A 17,741-nucleotide genomic window follows, 5' to 3' on the forward strand; every position below is an offset into this window, starting at 1 on the left:
AGCAAGAATAATTAAAAAGCTCTAGTCCAAAACAAAATATACACTGGACAAAGTATAATCCATATACATATATATGTATATGGAGAATTGAGCTAGAATAGATTTATAGCACATAAAATCGACCAGTTTTTATAAAATTAATACAATATGAAGAACTGCAACAATTTATTAAACAAACAAAAAAGATAGGCAATTATGAAATAACATGACAAGTGAAAACAAATTTGGTGATACAGTACAAAGTTAATCAAATATGGAATTTCAAGAAAATTTTAACGCTGTTCTTAGGGAGTTTCATCCGTTCAATAAAAACTTACATATAACGAAGAGAAAACATAAAATCGGTAATCGTAAAATCGATTAGTTCTGCTGACGAAGGAGAAAAGGAGGAGGAGAAAGAACGAAAGAAAAGAGAAATTACCCACCATTGCATTCTATGCAGAATGAAATGTATGGAGGGAATTAATAAGTTTCATAAGCCCATTAAAAGACATGGCTCCATACTACCAGCAAGTTGAACTTTACGACTTGTGTCAAAATATAGAATAAATTAAACAAACTCCAGTTTTTTGTGTCAGGTATTATACAAGCACTGCAGCAGCAGAAAAAAAAAAGATTCGTACGAATCTTTATATCACTTGGCTCATCTTAGCAAATATTCGGTTTAAATCTTTCTCTAATGAATATCAAATAATACCATCAGCGTAAACTTCAATAAACGAGAAATATATCTCCAAAATATTAGTATTAGTATTAGTAATGGCTGCATGGTGCAAGAAAGCCTATGGCTTATGCTGTACCAGCCAAAAAAAAAAAAAAACGAATAAAACAATGATAAAAATATAATTAATAAAAGAAAAGAAAGTTAAACCTATCATCCTATGCGCTTCCCTCACCCGAAGGTACTATCCAGATGACCTTTGAATTTCCCCAAACTGTCAGCCTCTACCACCCATGTAGGCAACTTATTCCAATAATTTATAACTCGCTGGCTAAAATAAAACGTCCTGCAGTCCAATCTAAACATTTCCCCCCGTAACTTGAATTTATGTCCCCTAGGTCTAGCATCATTTATAATCTTGAAAATTTCGTTCTCATTCATTTTACTGATGCCTCTCAGAGCCTTAAACACCTCAATCACATCTCCTCTAAGGTGTCTACTTTCCAAACTCTGCAACCCACATATTCGAAGTCTTTCTTCATATAGACACCCTTTTGCCGATCTCAACATGCGAGTTACTCGTCTTTTCACCCTTTCAAGAAGCTCGATGTCTTTCTTTAGGTGCGGTCTCCATAATTGAACACAGTATTCCAAGTGTGGTCTAACAAAAGCCTTATATAATGGGATTATCACGTCCCTATCTCTACTTGCAAAAGTTTGATAGATCATCGATAGGACATCATGGGCCTTCCTTGCAACCTGTTTACAATGCTCAGAGAATTTCATGTCTGACCGTATCGTAACACCCAAGTCCCTTTCCTCCAGTACTGGGTTTAGTTGAACTCCACCAAGTGAATAAGTTATTTTGGGATTACTGTTTCCCAGGTGTAATACCTTACACTTTGTTGGATTAAAGCACAGCTGCCATTTTTCTAACCATTCCTGAAGTCTATCTAGGTCTCTCTGAAGAAGCTCCGCTTGACAGTGATCATTAACTACTCTACCAATTTTAACATCATCTGCAAATTTAGACATAACGCCCTCTATCCCTTAATCGATGTCGTTTATGAAAATTAAAAACAACAATGGTCCTAATACTGATTCTTGGGGAACCCCACTTCTTACATCAACCCAATCTGAGGAAGAGCCATTTATCACAACCCTCTGCCTCTGCCCTGAAGTCATCCTGCTATCCATCTAAGGATTTTCCCAGTGATTCCAACCTGTTCCAGCTTATAAAGCAACCGCTCATGTGGGACTGAGTCAAAAGCTTTGCTGAAATCTAAATAAACAATGTCGAAATTATTCCCTAAATCTAGCTCCTGAGTGACCCTTTCGAAATAGCGAACCTGATTTGTTAAACATGATTTTCCCTTTACAAAACCATGCTGAGTATCCTTGAGAATTTCAATTCGATCCAAATGATCCTGAATTCCATCCTTGATCATTGCCTTCCATGATTTCCACTGAAGTCAGACTGACAGGTCGATAATTTGCCACTTCACTCTTAGAGCCACCCTTATGTATGGGAGAGACATTGGCACTTTTCTAATCCAATGGAATCTCACCAGAGTCTAGTGATGCTCGCATAATTAGCCTCAATAGTTCAATGCACTCACTTGCTGCCTCCCTTAAGATTATAGGGTATATTCCATCAACTCCAGGAGCCTTATTGGCCTGTAGGCTCGAAAGTTTTTTCATATGGGGATATATCGGCAAAATATCTCGAAAAGAGTGGTTAAGCGGAGGGTGCAGAAGCTCTGAGGAGACCGTGGTTCAAGCTCGCGTGACTGCTGATTACGATCTATAATTGTGTCCATTAGTGAAATTATTAATTGTAAAGTCCTCTGACCTAGTCGCTACGCCCGATCGTAAATAAAAATATATACTACCAATGACCTCTAGAGCATTTACTGTTCAAACAGATAGTGAGAATAAAACGCAAAGGCATGTTTAATTAACCTACTCAACTTATCCCAGTTGGCAGAACTGTAATAAGAACCAGCAGATAAATGCCGCATAAAATTAGTTACCATGGTTGCGCAGTTGCTAGTGAGCCGAAGTTACACAAGTAACGCACGTTACCGCATATTCTGGTGCAGAGAACAGAAGTATTGGAACTTAGAACAGCGGCAAAAAGTGATATGGTATAAGGAAACACTCTACACACAATCCAATCATCAGATGGAAACATCTGGGTGTGTCATATGCCCAAATAAAAGAATCCTAATTTGGGCTATTTTAAGTGGTTAAAACTTAGTTCCACTGGTTTCTGTTGTTTGTATATTTATCAATTATATTGATGAAGGTATATCAGGCTTAATGTCGAAGTTTGCAGATGATACAAAGGTTGGCAGGGTTGTTAATGACAGTAATGGCAGTGTGGTACTGCAACAGGGTCTAGATAATTTGGACAGATGGGCTAAGAAGTGGTAACTGAAGTTTAACCTTGACAAATGCGAAGTAGAAGTAACCCCAGAGAAACGTACCAACTGTGGGGTACTACACTTAAGGAGGTAGAAAATGAAAAAGGCCTGAGAGTAATTGTGCAGTCAGATATGAAGTTTTCTGAGCAATGCAGACAGGCTGCCAGGGCAGGTCATGGGGTTTTGTCAATGATATATAAGAATTTTGCTAGCAGTGAGAAGGAGGTGATCGTCCCTCTGTATAAGGCAATGTTCAGGCCATGCCTTCAGTACTGCGTACAGGTCTGGGGGCCACATTTTAGGAAGGATGTAGATTTGCTTGAGTGTGTACAGAGAAGGGCAACAAGATTGGTGAGAGGAATGAAGGGATCCTCTTACCAAGAGAGGCTTAAGTTCTGCAGATTGCAATGGCTGGAGACTAGGCACCTGCGCGGTGATCTGATTGAGGTGTATGAGGCCTTGAATGGGTTGAGCACGCTGAATTCTGATGGGATCCTTCCACTTGTTCAGATTACGAACCTAAGGGGGCATAAATTCAAATTAAGAAAAGACAGATGTAGAATAGATGTACGGAAATTTGCCTTTAGCCAGCGGGTGGTTAAATGCTGGAATAAACTTCCATCTGTCGTTGTGGAAGTTGATAGGTTAAATAAATTTAAGGAGGAACTGGACAGGCATTTGGAGGGAATGGTGTGATTTTTTTTTTTTTTTTTTTTTGGCTGATGCTACATAAGCTCATACACTAGCTTTCTTGCATCACATGCCACTACTACTACTGCTACTACTATGGAACCATGATTGTATCAATCTGTTGTGACATTCTGAACAATTCTACCATGCCTGAATTGTGTATATTCTTCGGAGACGGGGGCCGTATCTGAATCACAAAGTACGGTAAATACGGCAGTGGTTTGAGGAGAATACTGTAGTGAATCTGCATTTACGACGCAGTACTCAAATCCGTATGTATACTCCCCACCCAATGTATACTCCCCACCATGGCTTATGGAAGTGAAACTTGGGCACTCACCAAAAGAATGGAAGAGAAGCTAAGAACTACACAGCGAAGAATGGAACGAATTATATTGGGAATCAGACTGTTAGATAAGAAGAGAAACACATGGATTAGGCAGCAAACTCAAGTAAAGGACATTCTTATCAAAACTAAAGAACTAAAATGGTCTTGGGCAGGACACATAGCTCGAAGACATGATGACAGATGGACTAAGAAAATAACAGAATGGTACCCAAGAGGAGCTAGAAGAAAACCTGGAAGACAAAGGCGGAGATGGATAGATGAAATTCGTGAGTTTTTGAGTAGTAAATGGATGGCCAGTGCTCAAAACAGAAGGAACTGGAAAGTTGCTGGAGAGGCCTTCATCCTGCAGTGGATTGAAAATGGCTGATGATAATGATGATGACTCAAATCCGAATCTAATCGAACACCTTTTGGATGTTTTGAAATAACAATTTTGAATACGATGACTTAGATCAGAAAATTATTCGCAGCCTTACGGAAGAAGTGGAGCATCATTCCACTTTACACAAACCAAAATTTGGTATCTCGCCGTAGTCAGCAAAGCCCATGGCGTCATCATAGTCAACGTTCAAAATAATTTTTTTTAACCAGACATTTTTTTTTCATTTGGTGTACCAATACATGTTGGAAGGTAGTGTATACTAATAAAGCTTACTGTCTCTGTAAATTATGTTACATAAGATCTAAATTTTTCAAACAGCAAAAACAGAAGACTCCTCAAATGAAAGGAATAACAATAACATTACCTCAGGAAGTAAACTATGAAAACACCACAAATTTATCAATAGTTTCTGAATGCTTTCTAATACTGATTGGATAGCTCATTGATAACGTTCGCGATCTTATTTTTCGCCATCGGGTTAAATCTGAGACATGTTTTCTGTGAATGTTTCTCAGGTGACCAGCTGTCGTTTGGTTCCAAATTAAGGAAGGCAAAATTTAAGCCTTGTGGGTTAATAACTTGACTGTTTAGCCTTTTGAGAAGCATTATAAAACAACAAAAAAAAAAAAAAAAAAACGATCTCATCCCATAGCTCGATTCTGGAACATTCAAAATCTACGAAATGAATCATCAATGAGCAAATACTATACAGACATGTGGCAACATGTGCGTTCCCGAAACATTTTCAGTATTTCTCTGTTTTTTAGAAATACTGAACATGTTTGGAGCAGGAACATACACACCCCTCACAAAAAACAAATGGAAAATATTACTTGGTATGCGTGAGCATGGTTCTGTTTTCTAAGTATACGATGAGGTGTGGACTTTTATTTCTGGTTATTCTCGTTGTCTGTCAATTACCTCCCACTAGATAGTTATTAGAGGCTAATGGTGGTGTTATGGATAAAATAAATTTGCTTCCATTGCTTGATGTCGGAATTAAGCAGTTCACAGTTTGCCTGACATTTAATTAGCAAGATATATTTTCTATGTGCCGACTTTGCAAGCTCGAGTACCACTAATGGTAGCGTGTTTCTCACAGCGCGTTGTTCTATCGATTTCCTTACCATACTACGGCACGTCGATGAATGTGTAGCGGTAATTTGCAGCCAATATTTCGGCTGAGCGAATGTGCGGCAAACATTTTCAGATACAAATTTCACGGCTTGCTTCTTCTGACCACCAAATATTTTATAATTTTGAAAGATATTGTCTCTGGGAGTAACCTAGTCGCAATAGAAATAGAAAGTTTACAATACTAACTTCAATAGTTCAGAGAAGGTGCTTCCATTGGCGACAATTTATTATCTTCTCTTCATCTTCACTGAATTCAGTTATCGCCCATTTCCGTATCTAAGTACGTTCATATTTCTGCAGCTTGCATAACTGTGTGTTCTATTTCCTTCATTTTCGCTAGTTATAATATTGTGTGCATTACAAATGCTGGCACTAATTACGCCAAGGAATAATTAATACTTTAATATGACAAAATAAAAATATATGCTACTTTCTGAATGACCATTTAAATCACTGAGATAAAAATCTTTCTATTTTCCAGTGGGAAAAAATTCTTGGAACATAATGAATCTTGTCATAAGCAAGTTGACAATAAGTTTGAAGACTATTGAGCTAAATTATAGTGCTGTAAAAGATCTAACAATTATATGTTCATCCCATCTTAAATAATGCTGTTATAAACTCCTCGGAAAATCTTGAGAGATAGACTGGTCCGTTTCTTATCAACTGAGCCCTTATAAAATTTAAAAATGTGTTCAATTTGCCTTTTAAATGCTTCAGAATATTTGCTCTTGCAAGATGCTTCAAAATCTTCTCTGATATTCAGATTTTCATATAGAATTCAACTGAGATTTCAACGCTACTAAATAATCTTCAGTCTGATTAAATCCACCACAGACCAAAGGTGTCTTCAACCGACTTTATATTTTTCTGTTCTGTTCCTGAACTATCATTGCTCAATGAGGGCGTCTGTGAGCTATTTTATTTTTTTTATCATTCAATCTTACTTGATCTTTCTTTTTCTCTTTTTAAAATTACTCACTGAACCCAAGAACTCTATCCATCTGTTATTAATATAATGTTTCTTTGTTTCTTACCTATTTGTAATTTCAAGACGCTTCTTTCCATCTCTTTCTTTTGAGTTCTGTCAATTTATGTTCAATTTGTTCGGTAAATACGTTATGATAAACTGAATATAATGATTCATTATTTCACGTTTCGAGAATAGTGAGCCCACTATTTGGAAAAGATATAGACATCGGACAATCAAGTCACCTGTGTCATTTTTCAATTAATAATTTGTAACTCTATAGCTCCTCTTTTAGAACGAATAACCTCATGAAGTCTCTAGGATTTAACTAGACTTTTTTAAAGAGCTTATATCAATATTAAGCCAGTTTGAAAACAATGGATGCTGTTGTGTTTTCCCTTCCCTTTCAAGCTATTTCTATACCTTTTCTATAGGATTAAAATCTGGTGACTTGGCTGGCCAAATTAAATGTCCTGCCTTTTCCTCGTGTTCTTTGCGCCAGTTTAAAACAGCAGTGGCCCTGTGAACCGGACAGTTCTCACCCTGGACTAGTATAAGAGTATCGAAATCATGAATTTCTCTCAAATATTCCTCAAAAGGCAAAACCTGATCATCGAATATTTGTATAGCCAGCCTGATTCATCCTAGTTGGTATTTCATATAGATCTCCCGCTTCAAAACAATTAAAGCATCCCCAAAGCATCATTTACCTATCACCAGCTTGTACGGCACCTTGTACACAGTCTAGATGAAATGTCTCATTGCTTCTCCTGTAAACGCGATGCCTAGCACCATTACAATATAAGCAAAATATCGATTCGCCAGACCACATCACACATTTCTAATCATCAACAGTCCAGTTTTATGCCTTTTAGACCATGTTAAAAAATCTGGCCTAATATGGCGGGGTTTTTTATGCGCAGCTGTTAGTATTGGTCGTTTTAGGGGGACGATCCTACTTCATCCATGTTATGTAATTTTGTGTTTGCGAAGTCTTTGGTTAGCTGCTTGCAGCAATTCTTGTCCTGTTTGAAGTCGGGTTTTTTTTTTTTTTTTATTACTGCGGCCCTCGAACAGCCGACAATTCCTGCAGTTGCCGAGATCGTGACCACCGCCTTCCTAGCTTCGCAAATCATTCCCCGTTCAAACTCCGTCAGGACCTTCTCTTTCTCCATTGCACGGGCTTCGGTACTGTCAGGTACTACCGTGCTGTAACCATATATGCTACGTCGGTGATGCGTTCACTCATAGAGAAAGAGGTGGTCATAATGTTTTGGCTCATGAGTGTACCTTGACTGCGAAAACATATATAGGATCGAAATCCTTAGGATCAAAAGGGTCGAGCCATATGATCGAAATCCTTCAGCTAAACGATCAGCTAAGCCTTTTATTCTTTTTAATGAGGATATTCTTCAGATGGAGTGGGCAGTCTCCCATTGTGCTTGTCTGAAATGACCTGCTCAATCGAGGACAAGTCGAACTCTACAGACCCTTCCATGCGCGAAGATCTGCTCTTGCAGATAAGTAAGATTAATTAACAAGCTCTATCATCAGCCATGCTATTTACATGGCAATAAAGTCTTATCATCAGCCTTGTAAACAATATGATAGCTCAGTATAAGAGTTGTTTGACTGTCAGAGGAGATTATAAATCCTGTTGTTGGTGTAGGGTTTTAGGCGTATTAGCAACTTAAGCCATATTGCACCGTATATTATGTCTGTAAATTGCGTGTGTTCTGTTGTCTATTTGCTGGACGAAAAACTTGAGTTTTTCGTCCAGTAAACAGAGAACAAAAACCATACTGTCCTCGCCTGAAACCGACTAACTTAGCCACGTTTGAAAAAGGCACATAAAAATTCCTCGCGTCGAGTCGAACCCATGTCTTTCCACCCCGTGTGGGGAGAATGGTTATTATACCAACTGTTCTACCTATGAAGGCCTATTATAAGCGCTATTAAAAAACTTATAATAATACCTTCCAATAATATATTTTTTATATATCAGATTTTATTGTTGGAAATGATCGTTGGATGCCAGTGTACATTAAATTTTTCCCTCCTCCAATTAAGGTTCGAAAAAATGTACTACACGTCTTAGGCGCCTCCGTAGCCAGGTGGGAAGGAGCAGCAGTGCATAGCACACGCTTCTTGATTAGACCGGGGTTCGAGCCCGTCACCACCAAATACGGAGGATGCGGAAAGGTCCTTCAGGGAATGACCACCGCATATCCCGGAGCAATATGGCCTTAGTTGCTAATGCTCCTAAAAACCAAATAACAACAACAACAACAACTACACGTCTTTATATTCAGAATTTGTTATTACCTCTGTCCAACAGAAAAAATATCTTGCCCCAATATAAATGGTCACTCATTAGGCATCAAAGGAACTAAGGCTATGAACTGTCAGTATAATGTATTTGTAGTTACATGCATTCTTCGGTCGGTTTGCTGTTTTCTAGATAAGACTTTCTTTTCAACCCAAACCGTGGTTCAAATCCCATCTAAAATCATACTTTACAAGGAAACAAAAATGCCACAGGCAGTGGAAGAAGTACGGCACTTCATCAACATAAAAGTAAAGTGCAGCCATTATCAACCCACTGCAGGATGGAAGCCTCCTCAACAATTCATGTTGAGGGAAATGGACCATAATCTGCCACGCTGGTCCAGTGCGGGTTGGCAGATCGACCGTATTCAGCAGTCAGGGGCTTGAACCCTGGTCTACTCAAAGAGCGTGTGCTACTGCACTCCCGCTCCTGCTCCTGCCCACTCGGCTACTTCATCAACATACATAAAGTATAAAAAAGCAGAGCTTTGTTTCAGCTCAAAAAAATTCAGGCGTACAAAAATTATTTAATGTTCAGGCTCAAGCATGACCTGCAAGGTAGCATGACCAGGCTTTGGAATGGATAAAATTCAATATGGAAACATGCAATTTTGACATCTACACTGAAGATACCCAAAACAGATTTAAAGAATTCAATTCTTATAAACACACAAATAGCGTGCAACATGAAATGCTTCCTAGTCAAGACCTGCTAATCGACCAATTTGTAAACAAGAATGCAGTTCAGAAAATTATTAACCAATTACGAATTGATAGTAGTGAAGGCCCTGCCTAGTTTTATTATTAAAATGTCCAGTGCATTCATCATTGATTCTTTAGTTCATATTATTTCCAGGTGCATTTCCCAGCCATTCCTTCCAAGACTATGGGCGACTTTTAGAATTACCCTGATTCCAAAACAGGCTAGTAGTAATAACCATAAGCTATCGTCCAATTGCTGTATCGTCAATAATCGCTAAAATTATTGATAAGATCATGCTGTAATATCTTCAGGATGCGATCTTCGCTAATGCACCTGTCAACATGCATTTTGGTCCTAGAGGGCGCTCCACAACAAAACAAGCCTAGCTGACATCACTGTGTGCATCCAAACTGCATTTCAGGATAAAGCACAATGTGATGTCTTTTACTTAGACATCAAAGGTGCTTTCGACAACATTGATCACAAGAAAGCCATTGAAATACTAAAAAATTATTTACTCATTGACATAATGGTTATATCCTATCTACAGTACAGCTTAAATCACATAAATCTCATCTTACCCACTAATACCGATTATATTCTCGTCACAACCACAACAGGCATTCCTCAAGGAAGTTTTCTCTCCAGTACTATATTTTCAGCATCTCTACAACCACTTCTACAAGAAAATCCAAATCTGCTGGCTTATGCCGCCGATGATTTAAAGTTGTTTATTATTTCCAAATCCTATGATGACATTTCCAAGGTTAGCCATGATGCGAATTTACAGATGTGAAGAATCATCAAGTATCTGAAGAATCTCAATCTGACTATAAATGCAAACAAATCTGCTCAATTAACTTATTCCTTACAGAAACAACCAAATCACATAGAAATTAAAATCGCGCATGTTTCAGTTCCAAATGTATATGCTCACAAAGACCTAGGAGTTATTTTTGACAAAAATCTTTCCTTTAATTCTCACTATGTATATGTGTCCAGAAAAATTCAAAAAGCAAAATGGCTAATAAAGCAAGAAACAGCAGCGATCCAGGATAGAAAAACAGTCATAAACCATGTCCAGAGATGCATTTTTCCCATTCTGTCTTATGCCTCCGAAATTTGGTCTGATGCTCCTCAAATTACCGTCAAGAAATTCCTTGCCATAGAGTATTGGGTTCTTAGATGGCTGAACAGTCAACTTCGTTTTCCCCATACAATCCCAGGCAACAGCTTTGTGAAAACTTAAAAGCAAAGCCTCTGCAACATATGATCAACGGGTCTGGAATCATGCTTCTTGCAAAGTTAATTACCTCTGCAAGCGATTCACCAAACTTAGCCAACATAATAACTCCCACCAACAAAGAAAATTCAAGAAACCAGCAATTCAAATCCAAACTCTCCTGTCCATTAAAATAAATGGACAGGATGTACCCCAATGCATCCCTTCACATCATAAATTATCACAACATTGATTGCAAGAGGTTGCTCAACTCTGAAGCATATAGGAGTCTCATTTCCAATCAAATGATGCAACCGAGTAACTGCATCCGAGAGCCAAATGTGATGTTCTGCAATATATATTTTTGATCATTATAATTCAGTCATTGTTAATGTATACATAGAATATGCTATGTATTTGTTTTTATATTTGTCTCCTTTATGCCCCTAGCCTAGTGCTGTGATGGGCTTGCTGTATTTGAATAAATGAATATTTATTTATTTATTTATTTATAAAAAAAACCGAAGTTTATGGGAGAAAAAGCCATGCAAACTACCCTCTCACGAGACCGACTAACTCAGCCACGTTTTTTTTTTTTTTTTTTTTTTAGGAGCATTAACAACTAAGGCCATATTGCTCTGGAGATATGCGGTGGTCATTCCCTGACCTTTCCGCATCCTCCGTATTTGGTGGTCACGGGCTCGAACCCCGGTCTAATCAAGAAGCATGTGCTACACACTGCTGCTCCTGCCCACCTGGCTACGGAGGCGCCTCAGCCACGTTGTGTAAAAAGCCAATAAAAATTACTCGCGACATTAACGGGATTATGCACAGAAATTACTACCTATGTATAATTTCATTAAAGGCATAAGGAGACACTTAAATTTCACTAGGGGCATAAAGGAGACAAATTTCATTTGTCTCCTTTATGCTCCTAGCCTAGTGCTGTGATGGGTTTGCTGTATTTGCAATAAATGAATATTTATTTATTTATTTATTAAAAAAACCGAAGTTTATGGGAGAAAAAGCCATGCAAACTACCCTCTCACGAGACCGACTAACTCAGCCACGTTGTGTAAAAAGCCAATAAAAATTACTCGCGTCATTAACGGGATTATGCACAGAAATTACTGTCTATGTATAATTTCATTAAAACATTCTAATGAACATTCTTTTCCAGTATGATCATCTTTTTTTTACTTCTCACCAGACTTAAATACTCAGTTAAAACCACTTTAAATCTTCCTAGTTTATTCTTCCTCCTTCTATCCCTTGGAACAAAAGAACTTCGGTTGTACGTATACCCTGAAAATTACAATACTCTGAAATTCGAGTAATAAAAGTCCAGTATATCATAACCACACACTGATATTTTCAGTCACACGGATAGTTGTTGCAATATGATTCGATAAATAAAAATAATAACGTAATTATTTCTTCGCCCATTTCATAAAACAGATTTGAGAAACCCAAGTATCCAAACAAAACAATAACAAGTTAGGTAATGCTCAAAGTGCTTTACATTTCATGAACTTTAGATTTTTTAAATGAATTTTCATTTTCTGTGATTAATATAATTATTTAAATTATTTATTAGGACCACTTGGAAAGTCATTTCATCTATTGTGTCTGTAAATTGCGTGTGTTCTTTGGTCGATTTGCCTGCTTTGCTGGACGATAAACCCCGGGTTCCGGGGGGGGAACCTTGCTGTTTACGCCTGAGACCGACTAACTCAGCCACGGAGTGGAAAATGCCCATAAAAGTTCCTAGGGTCATCGACGGGATTCGAACCTGGCCCTTTTCCACCAGGTGGGGAGGACGGTGACGATACCACTGTGCTACCGCGCAGACTGTGATTAATATAAGTGAATATAATTAAATAATTAACTTGTCAGTTACTAATTGATTAACTAATAATATATAAAATTGTTTTCACTTAGCTGCACTATTCAACGTAATATTCACTCAACTATTTGTAATGCACTTTACTCATTCCTTCTATTTTTATGAAAATTGAAATGCAACACGTACCTCTGCTTGTAGCACGCTCTTTCATAATGTATTTTACTTATTTCTTCTTGTATTTTAATAACAATTAAAATATAATATATATCACGTTTCTGCTGCGATTTAGTATAATAAGCAAGTAGTCATAACTGATGATTTATATATTTATTATTATTATCTGTTTATTTATCCACAAAATTAAGTTAATTGATAACAAATTGGTTGTTGTGGGGTTTTAGGTGCATCAGAAACGTATGTCAATATTGCGCCTTATATAATATCTGTTAATTTCGTGTGTTCTGTGGGCGATTTGATGTTTGCTGAACGAAAAACCTGAGTTTCCGGGAGAAAAAACCATGCTACCCTCCCATGAGACCGACTAACTCAGTAAAAACAAAAAAAATCCTCGCGAGTGCTACCCACGAGGGCTAACAACAAAGAACGAGGTCCTGAAAAAGCAACAGTTTTTATGCGAAATGAGAAAATTTCACATCTGGGAATCATAATACTGTCCACCCATTCCTCTCAGTCAAGCGTACCGCAACAAACAATATTCAGTGCTTCAGTTACAATATACTGTATATGGATAACCTATGTAATATGTATGAGAAAAAGAAATAATTTCTGAATTTTTATTTATCAGGTTTTAATGAAATTTGACATTGCTCGACTAATTTCTAAAAGAACTAAATATACAATTTCATGAAAATCCGTCCATTGGGAGTCTTCGTGTCGTTACGTGAGGATGGAACGGACAGGGAGAGAGACGGAGAGACTGAAGACAATAGGCGCTTTATGTATATACAATATATGCGAATGCACCTAAAAATTAATATTTTTGACTCCTCTTAAGTTTCAAATTATTTTGGACACAAACATTCCTAGTCCGCTAAGGATGTTCTCTCGTTAGTAAATTCAGAAAGTGTTTCCTTTAACAAACTATCTCTGCTGTATTTTATAATGTGCTTATGTGAAAAAGTAAGAAACAAAGAGAAAGGGAGAGAGAGAGCAAGAAAAATAAAAGGAAGGGAGAGAATGGGGAAGAGAGAAAATGGGGAAGAATGAATTATAAACAGAAATAAAGATAGTGATAGAGGGCACAGAGAAAAACAGAGAGAGTCAGAGTGACAGAGAGAAACAGATGAAGAGAAAAATAATATATATACATTAAATAGAATAACAAGAAAGTGAATGTAGAAATAAGAAAGTAGAAAAATGGAGTAGTAGTTAGTGCAATACAAGCAGAGCAGGGGAAATAACGTGATAAGGGAAGAGTAAAAGAACGGTAAAAAAGTAAAGGAAAGGTAAAATAAAAATAAATTAACTAAATAGGAGAATGGGGGTAGAGAACAGCATGTAGGGGGGGTGAGAATGCTAAAAAATGGAAGAAATAAAAGAATAAAAGAATAAAGAATAAAGTTAAAGAAAGAAAGTGAGAGAAATACAGAGTGAAAATAACTAACAAAATATGGATAATAAACTTACATAATTATATCAAAATTGATCAAATGAGGATATTGCCACACAACTTACAAAACTGGCATCTCATTGGGTGCCAACGGCTGGAATTGCAATAAAAATAGCCGTATTTGTATACTCATTGGGTTGACTTGGCGCATTATGGCCTTAGCTGCCAATGCGCCATAAAAAACCAAATCAAATCAAATCAAATCAAATACTCATTGGTATATGTTTTATACCAATGAGTATAAAACATAAATATAATTAAATATGAGAATAAAATTGAGTTACCAATATAATTGAAGTTGTACAATAGAAATTAATATAATTAAAAGGGGAATTTTTTAGAAAATGGCTTGTGAACTTTAGATGACACAGTTAGACGCGAAATTAAAACGGAAAACAATATTAACTGAAATTTCTAGACATATAGCATTTTAGCCTAATGCTAGTTAGAGTAAATAGATTTGAAAACAATTAAATGTGAGTAGTCTGAAGAAATATAGAGGGATATGGAAGCAATGACTTGAATATATAGAGATATTCGAAATATAGCGATGTAAACTAATAACAACGGAAAAAGATAGTTTTACCAATGAGATTATGCATAAGCGAAATTATATAATAAGCAACAGCTTGCAGTAAAAACAAAATAAAATGAAATATAAAACTAAATAAATACTAGTGGTGCCTGGAAATTAATTTTTACCAAAATCTTCCATTATATTGGTCACTAAATTTTATTCTCATTTTCATTTAAATTGTAACCAAATTTTATTCCCAGTTTCATTTATGTTTATGCTTTTTACCCACTGGCTTGTGGTTTACATCAGAAATGAAGACACGATGTTGCTATTTTGCTTGCAATTCTAGCTGTTGGCACCAGATGAGAGGCCGGTTTTGTTTAAGTCGTGTGGCAATATCCTCTTTTGATCAATTTTTATGCATTTTTGTGATGCATATCTTGTTAGTTATCTAGTAGTTATCTTCACTCTCTGTCTCTCTGTCTCTCTCTCCCTTTCTTTAACTTGATTCTTTATTCTTTTATTTCTCTCTTCTTCTTCTTTTTTAGCTTTCTTAAGCATATTTCCCTCCCCCTCCCCCTTCTCTACCCTCATTCTCCTCTTCAGTTAATTTCTTTTTATCTTACCTTTTTTTTTTTTCATTACTTTTTAACTGTTCTTTTATTCCTTTTCCTCTCCCCTTATCACTTTATATATAAAGTGACATTTGTTCTTTTTTTTTTTTTGTTCTCTATTTGTTCCTTTTTCTTTCGTCTCGACTATGTGCGTTCGCGCTGTCATTTCCAGCCCTTTTTTTTCCTCTATTTTTCAGGTATTAATTTTCGTCTTTAGATCTTCGCTTTATGCGACTTTCTCAACTGTTACTAATTCTTTTTATATATTTTATATATTTTTTTTTTTATTTTTAATTTAGCTTAATTTTCTTTATAATCGCTGCGTTGAGACTACCTCGTCCATACTTTCTAAAAGTTTTATTGCTTTCCTATTTCGATCCTATTTTATTTTTAAAATTTATTTTATCTTCCTTAGTTATGGGAAAGAAACGAAACAAAGTCCTTTGATGCGTGATAAGGTGTAGTCCTCTGATGAAATACTTGATCATGTATCAACTTTTATTTGCTGATATCAGCTTTATTTGCATATTGCCTTTGCTCCCCTTTTTGATCTATAGCCAAATTTACCCGCCCTTATCTGATGCTAGCTACCGTTACTTTCATTTTTTATTACATGTCACTTATTATTTTTTATATTACAGGTCACTTTTTAATTACTTATTTCTATCTTTTCCTTTATATATATATATATATATATATATATATATATATATATATTTGAATAATGACATAGTTAGGAAAGTTATGAAAATAAAGAAAATAGAATAAAATAAATAAAGCTACCATTAGAGGCAACAAAATACACAATCCTCCACATGATGCCCAATGCATAACCGATATTAAGTATAAAAAAATTAAAATATATGCCAGTAGTATGGCAAAACTATTGAGTGAAAATTTAAACATAATAGTTAAATTAACATAATGGTTAAATCAACGGGGAGGGGAAAGCAAAGGTATATATATATATGAGGTAGAATTAATAAGTCTGTTAAAAAGTGCGAAGATGGATGCGTAAATTACACAAAATGCCAAAATTAATAGGAGGACAGCAGAAATTGTAGATGTTGTAGGTCTGAGAAAGAGAGAAAGAATGTGAATATCCTATATGATATAATGAATTAAGCAAAATTATGGGCTGAAATGAATAGCCAATTTGAGATAAGGGAACTGCAAAGCAAAAAATGATTAAGTCCCTAGGGACTACCTTGTCCATATTTTTGTGAAAGTTCTAGTGCTTTATCCCCCCCCCCATTTGATCTCACTTAGTTTTATTCTTAAATTTGCTTTTCTTCTACAATGGACTAGTATAGAAACGCAGTCTTTGATACATGACCAGGTGTAGTCACCTGATGAAATACCTGATTATGTATCGATATTTGGTTTTAGCTAACATCAGATTTTAACTTTATAATTTCTCTATCCCTTTCTTGGACTTATAACCAAAATTGTCCACCCATATCTGATGCATTTAATCATTTTTTTGCTTTACAGTTCCCTTCTCTCAAATTGGCTATTCAATTCAGCTTATAATTTTGTTTAATTCATTATATCATATAGGATATTCACATTCTTTCTCTCTTTCTCACGCCTGCAACATCTCCATTTTCTGCTATCCTTCTCCTATTAGTTTTGGAATTTTGTGTAAATGCCATCTTTTAATTTAAAAGATGCAATAAGTTAAACACTTATTGCAAGCAAAAATGAACACAATAGTGTACTTGTAGACTTATTAATTCTATCTCGCATGTATAAATTTTTGTATCCTTTGCTGCTGCTTTGCGCACTCAGGTCCAAATGTCATATTATCTTTATTATTATTTTTATCTCTCCGTTGCTGATTCACTTTTCAAGATAAAAATAAACAGCGATAGACGGAAAACGGGACAGAGAGAGAGCATGTCATTATTGCCTTCACAACGTGAATACCACAGTTTCAAATGAAATTAATAAAGATGTAGCCAAATAAAGAAAGCATTCACACAGATTCATTACAAATACATTAATTTTTTATTCTGAAATTTTTCCTTCTGTTAAAAAGTTTTTCATTTCATGCTGATCTCTTTCGCAGGCACATACTTGCGAAAGCGGGTTTCAAAATTCGCCATTTGGAAATGTTCAGACTCTTCAAATCCATACGCTATAACGGAATGATCATTTCATTTCTATAAGTTTTCATTCTGACAGCAATATGAATTTCCTGAAGTTGTACATCCATAATAGCAGTTATTTAAAATAATGTAAATCTGCTAAGATGCTGGATAAA

General features: G+C 36.0%; 1 protein-coding gene across 2 annotated transcripts in view; it reads left to right on the plus strand.

Moving 5' to 3' along the window:
- LOC150076009 (solute carrier family 7 member 14-like) overlaps positions 1 to 17,741 on the plus strand; it is a 297,653-nt gene that overhangs the window by 187,213 nt on the left and 92,699 nt on the right. The window lies entirely within an intron of this gene.

The sequence above is a fragment of the Mastigoproctus giganteus genome, chromosome 13 (genome assembly GCF_048544385.1).
Source record: "Mastigoproctus giganteus isolate SK-2022 chromosome 13, ASM4854438v1, whole genome shotgun sequence".
Taxonomy (NCBI): Eukaryota; Metazoa; Arthropoda; class Arachnida; order Uropygi; family Thelyphonidae; genus Mastigoproctus; species Mastigoproctus giganteus.